The sequence below is a fragment of the Helicoverpa armigera genome, chromosome 20 (assembly GCF_030705265.1).
Source record: "Helicoverpa armigera isolate CAAS_96S chromosome 20, ASM3070526v1, whole genome shotgun sequence".
Taxonomy (NCBI): domain Eukaryota; kingdom Metazoa; phylum Arthropoda; class Insecta; order Lepidoptera; family Noctuidae; genus Helicoverpa; species Helicoverpa armigera.
In genome coordinates, this window is record NC_087139.1 from 4,928,069 (window position 1) to 4,937,556 (window position 9,488).

The following is a 9,488-nucleotide window of genomic DNA, read 5'->3' on the forward strand; positions in this document are numbered from 1 at the left end:
ACTACTACATGTGTATTTTTGACAATTTATAGTTAGATATGTTTGTTGACTTCTCATATAAACTTATTGAAAAACATGGATCCAGTAGGTATATTAAATTTATGAATGAAAATGTGAAAATTATTACAATAATTTAGTGTTCACGACTTTTTCATACTGTTTTATTATTATTTAGTGTCTACATTTGTTGCCATTACATAATTGCGCATTCTCAAGTTTAAACATTAAAAAGTTTGAATAAAAAAGAGAATTGAAATAGAAAGTCAAAAAAATACTCGTAAATCAAGACTGTGGAAAAAATTAAAACCATTCAAAACTTTTTTAAAGTTCTAAGAAAACTATTAACAATATTTCGTTGAAAATTGAAACTTTTATTGCTTTAATATTTCATACACAATTAATTAATGCGAAATTGAAACAATTTTATTAGTTTAATTTTGTAATAAAATAGGTTTCTGTAACTTGCAAGACGTTTAATGGAATCATTGAATATAAATTGTTTTAAAATAGTCTCTTTTATTTTCTGATGGTGTGACTTCATTATTATATTCTTAGTTGGATACAACCATTTCATTTTTTTCGGACAAATAAGAAATAACAACCTTACCTTTTAAGGTTACTTACTCGTTTCAAATATGTAAACATATATTCTTACTCCTATATATTTTTCCATTTATAGATTTTCCCATGAGGTGGGTAGTACCTAACATCATTTTCACTACTAATGTAAAACTAAAAGTTTTGAGTGGCTCTGTCTGATTTTGATCAACTTAGCGATAAAGGTGTCAAACTAACATACCTACGTACGATAAACAGTTCCCTCAGAAACTGGGTGAAACCGCTGGCGGAAGCCAGCTTACCTGTAGGTCAGTACATAGGTAGCTTATATGAGTTAGGTTTTATAAAACAACACATTAAAATTTCCACTCACAAACCCAATCACGTCCACCATCAACAATAAACGGCGTGAGCCGCGTATTTTTCATCGTCATCGTATTTATATAGCTAAATCGGTCAGGTCATAATATCCGGACCGGATGGTATGTCTTGAGCGATGAAGATGACCCGTCGTCCGTCCCGTAACCGGTCCGTTCGCTTGTCGTCACGTGCCGTTCTCGTATGTCTTGTCTTGGGATGTCCCGACCTTATTTTTCACACCTCCTTGCATCTTGATTAATGTTGAAAGCCGTTTAACAGCACGTCAAGATGTTATGAATCGTTTTGATATTTGAATGGGTTATAGTGTAGTTAGTTTGTCATTCAGTTCAAACAGCAATTTGTAACTATAGGACTTTGACCGAAGTTGAATTCAGAAGGACAGGCCGTATTACAAAAATATGATAACGTAACCTTTATTTCAGGGAAAGTTTAATCTGATGTGTCAGAATTGTCAAGTATTTTGTGAAATTCTTACGTCAGCTAAATCCGTGAAAACTTTAACAGTGCAAAAGCTAGAGTTGAGGTGTACGTTATATTTGTTCACACATGGCACAATTTGTTTATTAGTAGTTGTAGATGTCTTAAAAGGTCTTTATGTGTTAACAACCAATATGTTTTATAGAGACAACGTCTGTTGAATATAAGTTCAAAACGAACCAAGATGGGACCATGAACTTCAACCAGAGTTACTTGAATATTTAGTCTACATTCTGGCTACGTGACTTTGCTTTATAAATCTAACAAATGCGGTCAAGAATTTCATTCATAAAGGCTTGCATCCACAGGTACGTTCTGTAAACATTACACATATCTTTTGAGAGCAAATGTTCAGTTCCAAATATATCCTCGAGAAGTTTTAAAGTCATGTAAATATCTTTCGAATTCAAATTTACACAGGTATTTTATCACATGAATATGAAGACAAGTATCTGCCACTGAAAGGAAAAAAATATTAAAATATTTCATTTTGTTTGTGAAGCGAGAAATTCATCTTAGAAGTGTTTACCCCGACGTGAAATAAAACTGCGAGCATGTTCAAACGTGTTTACCCGACGTGACTCTGAATATGTCTCGACAAATATGTTTTTTCTGTCGGCAAATTCGAAAATCACCTACAAAAGTGTGTAAGGAAGGGGCGAGAACGTGTTGCCAGCAGCAAAAAAAGGTTGCCATTCGCGTATTATTCGCATTCTATGCCCATACGTGTCTTGCTAAGCCGATTTTTATTACTTTTCAAAGCAGATGCTTAGAAAAGTACAGATTAATGTACACAAAAGACCAAAGCAATGACTGACGGAATTTTCTTTAATAAATGTTCTGTACGTATCTTTGTATGTGAACGTTTTATGGGATGTCTCTGAATCGGTCTTCTTTATTTCTTTTTTTCGTATATCAAAGGCGCTATTGACACTTTGGTGTTTATTATAAAACACGTAATGAGATTACTAATGATTATGTTTTAGTTCTAGTGCGCGGAATAAATAAAAACTATTGATTAAATATTGCTTTTACTACCAGAAAAAAGCTTAGGGCTTATGTTATATACCTATATGACATATACAGAGAGAAGTCTTCACACAGTCTATTTGATAAATACTCATATCATAATACCTACAGAATCTCCATGATATTACATAGGTACTATTACTACCCTAATCCCATTATAAACTTAAACAAAAAAATGCATATTAAAAATTCGAAATTCATCCAAAATAAACAATTAATGATCATAGATCGTGTAAGCAGTCAACTAAAGAAAACAATATATTAATAAAAATAATTTATGAAGAACATGTACCCGACCGCGCTCATTGGCCTAAACCCATTAGCATAGAAATTAGGATCATTGCTGATTAGAAACCCTTCACCATTTCGTAACATCAGTTCCTACGTAGAATACAACTGGATAGGATGAAGAATCAATACTATGTAACTTTAACACTTTCTGCCGAAAGTTTGTTTGTATACGGTAATTTCAGAAACTAACTGTTTTGGTCTTAGATAGATAGTCCACTATATAGAGGAAAGCTATTGGCTACTTTATATCCGAGTGGGCGAAGTAGATTTCACTGGATGTGGGTGAAACCACCATAGACATAAGAGTATCACAATGACCCCCATATACATTGTGAAAAGGCTAGGCATATGATGAAGATAGATGCGATTCCAATCCAAGTTTTATTTATATACCTATAGAGTCCAAATAGTATTTATAGATAGAGAATCAATTAAGACCTACCTCAAACTTGAACAACTTAAACTTACATGTTCTAAACGCCAACAATTAACATTCAATTAATCTTAAAGTCTACGTACCACACAACTGGAATCCGTAATTCTAAATCAAGTCGTTTACACCAGTATTCAATTATCGGGATCTAGTAATTAAATTAAAGGTTACAACTCTCTACAAACTTGTTAATTTCTTACATTTAAGATTTATGTATACGCGAGTCGCAGTTAATTAGGTTTGTGATTTTATAATATTTGATATTTGAGTTCAATATGTATGTATGTGTTATTTCATGTAAAACACTAATCTGAGCACTTTTTTTTTCACTACTTTTTTTCACAGTGAAAAAAGAAAGCCATTTGATAACTTTGGCTCCCTGAATAAAAAAACAGTGTTAGAAAGATAACTAGGCTAAATGAAAAAAATTGTCTAATAAAAGTCAAGGTATTTCCAAAAATAATGAAAAATATTAATATTCTAATATGTTTTATATTCCTACCTCACCCAAAATCACAACCAAATTACATTGCTCTTCTAATTACTTTTCAAAAGTAATTCCAATAATACAACTTTTTAATTCCATAGATTTCCTGATCCCAAAAACTAAAGCCATGTCGTATTTCCTAAGAACAAATACGGGTGTTTTCACAAACAAAACAAAATCAATTAAGACACATAACATAACTTCTAAAAAGGTTGCATAAAATTGTGGTACATTTACGTAAGCTGTACAGACCTACATAAGAAATATCTATATAATATATTTTAACAGCAGTTATTATGATTTAAAAAGCCTTGTGTTTGTACCTGTATAAGAACTCTCACTACCAATACTAATTCTGCAATATGTACAAGTTTATTCCATCTTTACAGTCATATCTCATTTTGTCTTTTCTCTTCTAATCACAAATTAAGAGTCACGCTTAAGCAACTGTTGTGACAATTCAGTGACATATTTTCAATTTTAAAAACATTTTCACACAACCACAACTTATTAACTCCACCAGGTACATAAAGCAATGTTACACCCCTACCTCTGCGGTAACAGAAAAGGTGACCGCTTCGGAAATCCGAGCGTGTTACCATGGTCCTAACTAATTGGGGGAGGCGGGTCGGATGTGAGAACACGGCAAATGAAGATTTATCATCTGCCAAGTCCTTTGGCTTGGCGCGATTATCGGTACGGTTTTTGAATGGCAATCTTGTGGTTTTAGAAGCAGTGGTTGCGATTTTACTTGGTTAAGAGAATCACGTTTTTCTATCATGGGTACTTTTTAAGGCATAATCTTTAATATAGGAGAGAAAATAGCTGGAAACATTGTTAAAGCCCTTTATTTACACTTTGTACTACATGAGACATGTACAAAGGCGGAGTTAATGCATCATCAAAGCAAGGCATCCTTTCCAGTCTACTTTAAGGTGATGCAGAAATATCATGGCAAGTAATTTCTTGTTATAATAAAGGTATATATGCCATTCTAGAAACCACTTATAAATACGTTGTCTTTTACTTATCTTTAATTAACTGCACTACAATACCACTGTGATTCTTTTCTTTATTTTAAACTATGCACACGGCAGGAATGCTTAATTAAAATAACCATAGCCGTCCATTTTATATTCCGAAGTAGTGGTAAAAATTTGTATTGGATTATTTTCCATCAATTTAGTAACTTTCGTAACGGTTTGTGTGTGATGGATGTGAGTAAAAAACGTCCGTATAGCTATTGTTATTTTTCAGGAAACGTTTTTTCTATACAATGATATCACATAAACTGCTCAGTATTTGGTCAACTATTTATACACACTCAGCTTAAAATAGATATTTCCAGACCGTCGTCATGTCTTGTTTTTTTGCCCGTCTATCGTGAACGTCAAAGGTAATAAATCTTTTTCTTCTGCCTAAATAGAGCTATCCCAGACAAAGACTGAATCTAGCCCCACACTCAAGTGTATAGGCAACTTATCAAGATATCCTTGCGCTAAATCTTCAATAAGTTTCTCCTTTGTGTTTTGTGTCACTTTAATTTTATATGAAATTAGATTACAAGCTTACGAATATGTGAGGGTTGGATTTTGTGTTTTATTTTTTCGCTTTTGTGTACTTGCACATTTTCTTTAAGGGTGTAAAGGTTATCTAATGGAAAAAGGGTAGTAGTGTGCCCTCAGGCGATGGGCTGGCTACCCCTTGCTGTCGTGATCCGTCAACCCGTCACGACATGCCCCGAGGCAGTACTGGGTCACTGTAACTTTGCTTACAACAAAAAAAAACACAAAGCGAACTATCATCTCATGTCTGAATTATGGTAGCATTACATAACACAATGCAGTTAATTATCGTAGTGAAAAACAGTGGGCTGTAAACAGCAGGACCCAGTATAAATAGCAGCTGATTTCATAGCAATTAAAGTGAGGGATTATTAGCCGGCACCGATGATCGACGAGCGGGTTCGGCCGTCGGCCGTCGGCCCGGCTCGGCCTCGCTGCGAATTAACTTAATCACTGTTTACGCCGCTCGGGGGTATGTGGCCCGCGAATTACACAGCTCCATGTAAATGTTATGAGAACACCTTGCCTGTTTATATTTTGGATGTGACACGAATTATCCGTGTCTGAAAGATTTGTCTGTTCATTTTGAAGGCATATGAAACTGTTGAAAATGTAATATTTATGTATTGATGGAATACTATATCTATGGGAATAAATAACTCTAGATATTCTGTTCAACTAATGTGTGTCATTTACAACAAACCGAGGTGAAGTAACGATTTTATCATTTAAATCCAAAAAGTGTAATAGCTAATGTAGATACGCTTATGCTCATGTAGATACAATAACAACTTACATATAAACTTTTTGTTAAAACAACAACGAAGTTTTCATGTTTGTATGTATAAAAAAGTCTTGAACTCCAAAGTTCATGTTCACACATGTGTTAAAATACCACACTTATTTGTGTACCTACTATAAAACATCTAACTCACCATACACTGTAAGAAAAATGCAAAAAAGAAAAAATGCCAAAATGCCAAAAATGCCAAATGATAAAAATGCCTTTTTCTGCACAACTAAAGTAACAGACGAAGAAACATTAAACAAAGATAAAAATAGTAATTATATTCTCACAGTAACAAAAAACATTGTAAGGAGATGATGGGTACTCGCTCCTTTGCCTCGCTGGCAAAAGAAATAAAAGTAAGTACGCCGCGAGGTGAGCGAGAAGAAAAAAGTGCATTAAAACTTATCTTGTGCGAACTTGACAACTTTTATAGTAATTGACTTCATACATAATAAGACTATCTCCACTTTATTTATCTCTACTCTCAAGCATAATTTCCGTTATCCAATCAATATACTTCGAAACACAATTTCGGAACCCTCGTATACTGATTTTAATTACACTTCTCACATTTACTTAACTAATTTATTCTCGAAGTTGACTCGTTTTGAAGTCTTGTCACTACATCGTAAAGGTGGGTGCTTACTTAAAGTTCAATGTCACTTATAATCCGCTTCCCAAGTAGTAACAAGTTTGAACTGAAGTATGTATCTACTCGGGACGAAGAGGGTACTATTACTTTGGAACTGAATTTTGTTACACGCGTGGGCAAGTCCTTTGATACCCTAACATTAAGGTAAGTGGGAGGTGTGAACGATTAATGGCATCTAACCAAAGAATGTCAAGTGTCTACTGAGAGAAACGTTCAGTAAGAAAATGACTGCGGAAGAGCATTTCACGGGCCACAAATTTCCCCGTGAAAACAATCGTAAAACGCTTTTATTACTCAAACATTCACCATTGATTCACGGGCCGAAACAATAAAAATACTGACTCAATCAACCTACCGAACTTTACGAGCTCTATAGGTGAGTGGATTTATTGTCAGAACGCCAATAATCTTTCATTTACACCTTCGTCTAAGAATGGAATTAGCCGAGCCCAACCTTTTATGAGCCCTTTTGTACATGGAAAAAATTCGCACCCGGACGGACAAAGTAATTCATTTAGCTTGATAATGTTTTTTTTAATTACTTTCATTTTAATCTAGGTAAGTGTGGGTGTTCGTTCTGAGCAGAAATACAACCTTATGAACCCTCCTGTATTCATAGTGTAACCCTGTTGTTAAACAGACACCTCTCGCCTATAAATAGGACATTGTTCATAATAAATACAAGAGATAAAAATACACCTGCATTGCAAGCATTTGATTTATAGCAAAAAATAAAAAGAAACATTGCTAGCGCAAACGGAAAAAGTCGTCGCAATGAAAAATAATGTCTTTATGACGGCGCTATTTGAATGTAAACTACGATATCAAGCTATTTAAAAAGCTGCAATTTACCAGAAGTATATAGTAAAACAAAAACGTGGTCGTGCGGCCGGAAAAGGTCATTTGCCATCATAGGGCGCCGGCGGCGTGTGGCGGCGGCCCGGTGACTGTCCCTTGCCTCTGTTGTTCATTTTTCTTCCCCTTTTTCCGGGGCCAAACGGTAAAGAGAAACTTAATTGGAGGCTTTCCCGCCGACTCTCAGGCTCAATGAAAAATTACGAGCTAAACGAGCACACGCTTGGGAATTTTTCGCTCATTCTCGACGGCACACCAGTGGAAAGAAACGCTGCGTCTTTACGCAAGCCCCTTAAACTTAGATAAATGTAAGCTGACGAACGTAATTTCAATGAAATATACTGCTCATTACAAGAATTAATTTAATTCCGCTATTTTAGCGAATTGTGTGACGACGTCGCGGCTCGTGTAGGTGTCTTTATGAGCCTCTTTCCTCTGCCGCCTTTGGGCTTTGTTTTGCTTCTTTTTTGTTTATTATTGCCTTTGTTTCTGTGAATAATTTACTTTATGAGGTTGAATAACTCACTGGAATTCGTATTTATAAGGTGCGCGATTGTGAATGCAGTTTTATTAAAAGTAGCTCATTGACAAAATTCCTCGAAGCGAGAATTCTACTTTAGATCTTTGTACGTAAAAGCGAATGCCGGTAGCATTTGCTAGTAAGTTCAGTATCTATTTTGCAGTCACAAAGGCAGATTAGCAATCGGCGAACAGGGCCACAGACGTACTCGCATGTAAGTTACAAAACACTCCTAATTGGTTAACCAGCCAGATGGTGGATTACGTTGGATGTTCATTATTGCGCATTCGGGATTTCCCTTGGAAGCAGCTGCATAATTCACGTTGCCACGATTAAGCTAAATGCATTAAATGTATATGTTAGAGCGGATTTTATGTGCTTCGTATAAACGTGATTGCATTTCAGTAGGTAAACGGTACTGTGAGTCCTTGTGAATTTATACTTACATATTTTATGTGAAACTGCATAGGTGTACGTATTGTACGTACCTAAATTGTATCAAACATTTTTACGTAGAGCACTTAAGCTAGTTATGTGTCTTTTTATGACCATCTACTAGTTAGTGTAAAGAAATGTTCAAATATATCACAATAATATAAATATACATGTGATACATTCATCATGTACTGTTTTTTTCTTTCATAATGAATTTTCATCATACAATCAAAGTAAGTGCAAAAAAACTGGGCCACCCCAAAATTATAAGCTGCCTCTCCAAATTCAACTGTGTCCCAACCACCGTCCTATCCAAGAGAATCCATTTTAAATTTTGACACGTAGATAGCAAAACTGTGAGGGTTTTATATCTGTGGTCAAGTTCTGTATGAAGCACGGATGACAAGCCACAGACATTTTAATTAAAGGCCACGGCAGCTGGAATCTCAGTGAAAGAGATCGACTTGATTAAAATAACGCTCGGTTCGATACCGGACGAGATTATTAAATGGAATATGAAAGTTTGAGTTTCGAGTCTGATAGTGTTGACGTAGCTGGCCAGTTTTGTGTGCCGGTAATTGTAATAATGGTTGTAGGTAGTACGTGGTAGAGTACCTACTCTGGTACATTGCAGACTTTTAGTCGGCAGATAGTTGGCTTACATAAATTATTAGATATAGAGATGAATGATAGTACCCAAATGACAAAGATCAGGTGTTTAGCCGGTATGGGACCGATTGAAAGCTTTGTTCAAAATCAACATTTCTTTGGGTCTTCTATCACCGACTTTTTACTCTGCAGTGTGTTATCGGAAATTCTTAGAAATCTGAGGCACAAAACTACTAAAACTATTTTTTCATCTCAAGGCTTTTTTTCTCAGAACTACAAGGCAACTACAAAATATGTATTTTCCTTTGTTATCTCATAAAATTATTTATTTATTTTAGCTACACGTCAGATTACTTCAGAGAAACTTTATAATGTTATTTTCTTCAGGCAAAAGGTGTAAGAAAAT